Below are 5,010 nucleotides of genomic sequence, written 5' to 3' on the forward strand. Positions count from 1 at the left end.
TGTGAGCACTAAGTTGAGCACCCAATTGAGTAACGGAGTCCACTTCATGCTTTCCTCCTCTAGTAGCCTTGCGAGGTCTACTATATTGTGAGTTATGGACCGCCATTTCCTCAATTTTGTTCCAAGTTTTATTGTCATCAACTTCGGTGAACATTCCATTCGATCCCATGTTAAGAATGTTCCTTGAATCTTCATATAGACCGTTCCAAAATTGTTGTACTAAGAACCACTCGCTAAGTCCATGGTGAGGACATGAGCGACAAATTCCCTTGAACCGCTCCCATGCTTCATACAAAGATTCTTCATCCCTTTGCTTAAAACCCGTAATTTGAGCTCTTAGCATGTTAGTCTTTTCCGGTGGGTAGAATTTTTTGTAGAAAGCTAGAGCCAACTTCTTCCAAGAATAAATTCTGAGAGTGGCCTTATCAAGGCCCTTCAACCATTGTTTCGCGGTGCCAATTAGAGAAAAAGGAAATAAGATCCATCGAATTTGGTCTTGAGTTACACCGGTTTGAGAAATCGCATCACAATAGTCACAAAAGGTTTCCATATGAGAATGAGGGTCTTCACTAGGCATCCCTCCAAATTGGCTCCTTTCGACTAATTGGATAAAGGCGGATTTGGCAATAAAATTTCCGGTCAAATGTTGTGGTGTGGTAGTACCATTGGGTAGGTTCTCCTCGGTGGGTACGGAATGTGATGAAAACTTAGGCATTATGGGTTGATTTTGTGTGGTATTTTGTGTTGGGTTCTCCTCACCTTCTCTTGCAAAAGGGTTGATGAACTCAATAGTTGGTTGAATATCTACAACCTCACTAATACCTCTCAAATTTCTCCTAGCAAGTCTTCTATTGGTTGTCAAAGTTCTTTCAATTTCACGATCAAAAGGTAACAAATCACCTTGTGACCTTCTAGACATGCAAAATATCAAACAACTCGAAAACAATTAGAACAAACCTTGAGGAGTTTTACTTCCTCAAGGCAAATAAAGACACAACTAATAACAATATAAGAAAATCTAAATCATGATAACACCGCCCCCGACAACGGCACCATTTTTGGTCGGGATATTTACTAAATCTTTTCGGAAACTTGTCGTTAGGAGAGGCAAGTAAACTTCACAAACAACTCTACAATTAGTAAAGAGGCAAGTAAAGGTCGGATCCCAAGGGACGGGAATTGAGATGAGATTTCTATTGAAACTAGCGGTGTCTTAGGGGTGTCACAATTTGGGTTGATGTAGAAGGTCACTAAACTAAATAGCAATGAAAGTAAATAAGCAAGATGAATTGAAAGGGTTGTAAACAATTGATAAAAAGCACTAGGGTATCATGGGGTCATATGGGATTCATGGGAATTGATCATACAAACATGTTCTCAAATTATAAGCAAGCAATTATTGTTGTGATGGATTGAGTTGGGTTATATCTTACAATCCTAGGAAAGTTTGGGTCCCGGAGCCGAATCGATTAGATTTTACAACACCTACAAGTCGACTTAATCTTCCCTACTCCACAACATGCATGGTCTAATGAGACTCGAGTTGGTTTATGTCTTACAAGTCTCATTGAAAAGATAGGTGATGGGTAAAAAATGCAAGGATTCATAGGCTCGCATTTCATCAAACATAACATGTGCATGAGTTGAGATCAAAACAAGCAAGCAATTAAACCATGAAAGCATATTAATTTAATCATGAATCATTCCCCTTGTTGGTTTCCCCTAATTACCCATTAACCCTAGCTAGGTCACTACTCATTCATTATCATGTTGATCATGCTAGCAAGGTTGTCAATCATACCAACAAAATGAAACATGATGAATAAATGAAAGTAATTAACAATAATTAAAAAGGGATTAAGAGAATTATACCTATTAATGATTCCAATAATAAAGCAAAGAATAAAAGAAGTACTTGATGCTTGATTGAGAGGTTGTCAATCTCCCAATAATAACCCAAATAATCTTCAATTACCCAAAATAAAGGATGAACAAAAGAGAGATTAAGGAAATAAAACTTGTATTAAAACTTGATTAATTGTTGATTACAAAACTAAAGAGAGATTTGATTGATATTAACTACTCTAATAATTGATAAGAAGAACAAGCTCTTCTAATTAGACTAATGGGGTATTTATAGTGGAAATTAGGTGGATGCATTAGGGTTAACTAAGGGCTGAGTAATTACACTTTTTAGATTTGAGCAGGGAGACGCCGGTATTTTTCGAAGGAAGGGCTTCTTTCTTTGAAGCTCAAAGAAACGGATTTGTGCTCGATTGGAATCCGTGCGTCTTAGGCACGGGACGGCCGGATTCGTGAGTCTCTGCCCGGGCGTCTTTGAAGGAAGACGCACGGATTGTCGTGCTGGGGACGGGCGGATTCAGGACAATCCGTACGGATTGCTCCTCAGTCTTGCTTCTTCTTCTTTTCTTCCCTTTTCTTCATAAAATCCTTGGGGATTTCCTTGAGGATGCAAGGATCTTTCCTCAACATTGCTCATCTCCTGAAATAGGTACAAAGGCCTTCTAATCATGTCTCTCCTTGATGCTTGGTCATTGAATTCAATCAATTTAGTCTCATTTTGCCATGAAAATGCAAGGTTTGCACTCCTTTCCTACCAAGGACACAAAACCTCAAAGAATATGCAAAACAAAGAACTAAAGACAATAAATGACCCAAATATGCACTAAAAAGCATGGGAACAAGGCTAATTCGGGGACTAAATATGCGCTAATTATGGTCACATCAATTCTCTCTTTCTCATTGCTATCAAATCGCAAGGCTTGTGTAGTCTGATTTCTAAGTTCTTTACGCCGTTGGGACCGTCGCATTGTGGGTAAGCTTCTAGTACGATTTTTATGTCGTATCATTGATTTTAGTTAAACCCCTAATTGGGTATTTTGGGGGTTTTGGGAGTATCGTGATTGTTTGATGGTAATTGTATGATTGTGTGATTGATAGGAGGTGATTTCGTAGAGGAACGTTTCTGATTAGCTCATTATGACGATCTTTGTGATTGCTTTTCCGGGTAGGATTTCCCTACTCAGTTATTGGTTACATTGTATTAGATGATTGGTTGATTGTTGATGGTTATTTAATGTTGTTGATCTATATCGTATTGGAATTCGTAATTGGTAATTGTTAATGTATAGTTGGTTGGTTATGTTTGTATGTGGTTCGCGAGGTGCGTCCTCGGCTGAGTGGAGTCACTTGCGGGAGTTGCTTCATGCCCTTGATTCGCCCTTTGTGGAACCCGCCACAAAGGGGATGTGCACATTAAGAAACATGGGTTTTCGCTCGGTATTAATGAGACGGGCTTAGGTGGGAACAGTTCTGGCCCTCCACTGGCGGTGAGGATTACTGGTTGCGGCCGTAATCTGGCAGGACTAGACCTTCAGGCTAGTCAGGTGATTGGAGATGTGACGGAGTTGGGTGAATATATGTATTGTTGAAATTGCTCATCTTATATTGTGTGATTAGTAACTGACCTGTTTAATTATTTTAAAAACTATGGTGATCCATTCGGGGTTGGTGAGCAGTTATTGAGCGGGTATGAGATGGATTGCGTGAGGGATAGCTGGGATCGAGTCACCACGTGTCACTTAGAGTCTTCCGTTGTGTAGTTGAACTTATATTTCATTTAGTTAGTTTTGATATTTTGGAACAGTTGTATTTCATTTGACAGTTTTGGTTTTGGATATGTATCGCCTTAAACTTATTTAATAAAGTACGTTCTTTTATGGTCCTTATGATATACATTGTCTCGGGTAACCGAGATGGTAGTACTTCCATGCATTTGGTGGACTTGGTAAGGCACCTTGGTGTATGGGGGTGTTACAAAGTGGTATCAGAGCGACGATTTTGGAATCTATAACTAATGAACCTAATGAACCTAGCGAGTCAAGCTAAAATGAACCTGGGTAAGAGTTGTTAGGAGCTAATGCAAAGACTTGGGAGGCGTCCTAAAGTCGCAAACTTGCCCTACAACTTTGAACCGATCACTATGGGGTGTCATGGGATCGCTATGTGTTTACTAATGTTCTATTGCATATGTTGGATGATATGTTGTATGGAAATGTTGGATGAATTATTGTGGAGGCATGAACGATGTGGTGGAAAAAGGTGAAGTAGATTATCTGATAATATGTTGTGGATAATAATGTTGCATGATGGATGATTTATAATGTGGCATTATAGTAACATGTGAATAGGATGTTTGCGTTTGATGTATACGTATATATATATATATATATATATATATATATATATATATATATATATATATATATATATATATATATATATATATTTTTTGCGAAAAGTTTTTAAGTTAAAGCATGCGGGTAGCTAGAAAAGTCGGCATGGCTCGATCGAGTGGGGGATACTCGATCGAGTGTAGTGGATTCGATCGAGTGGGTATATGACAACGTTTGGCAGTAGCTGCTGTTTTGGGAAACTCGATCGAGTACGTTTGTTGTACGTTATGGTCAGGTTCTGGAGTTGAGGTACTCGATCGAGTAAGTGGGCAACTCGATCGAGTGAGCTCTACTCGATTGAGTGGGTGTTGTTACTCGATCGAGTAAGTGCTATACAGGTCGTATATGCTTTGAGTCGTAGGCTATATGCTTACGTTTGTCTCTCCTCTTATAGCTCATAGAAACGTCGCCAAAGAGATCTGCTATGTACGCTAGGGCGTAAGAGATAAGTGTGGATGATATAGCCAGGATGCTTGAGCATCAAGAGGCGCTTACCGAGGCCCTAAAGAGATTTGGGAAAGACAAAGATGCCGGGGTAGACTTTGCCAAGGGGAGCACTACGATAGCCCGCTTCAATCCAAAAGAGTATATGGGTACTGGTGCGCCAATTTTTGTCGTCTGATCCGCAGACGGGGACGTTCGAAAATTGGCATAAGGAGATGGAGAACATCTTGAATATGGTTTATTGTCCCGAGGACTCAAGGTGGAACAAGCTGCGTTCTACTTGAGAGATGCTATGGGAGAGTGGTGGGAT

The 5,010-nt window shown here is 39.7% G+C and overlaps 1 non-coding gene across 1 annotated transcript; it reads left to right on the forward strand.

The window, feature by feature from the left end:
* The first annotated feature begins 236 nt into the window (after positions 1 to 236).
* LOC141645481 (small nucleolar RNA R71) lies at positions 237 to 343 on the forward strand. Its single transcript, XR_012544963.1, has one exon. It is a non-coding gene; the product is annotated as a small nucleolar RNA R71 (small nucleolar RNA).
* The last annotated feature ends 4,667 nt before the right edge of the window (positions 344 to 5,010 follow it).

This window comes from Silene latifolia, chromosome 2 (assembly GCF_048544455.1).
Source record: "Silene latifolia isolate original U9 population chromosome 2, ASM4854445v1, whole genome shotgun sequence".
NCBI lineage: Eukaryota > Viridiplantae > Streptophyta > Magnoliopsida > Caryophyllales > Caryophyllaceae > Silene > Silene latifolia.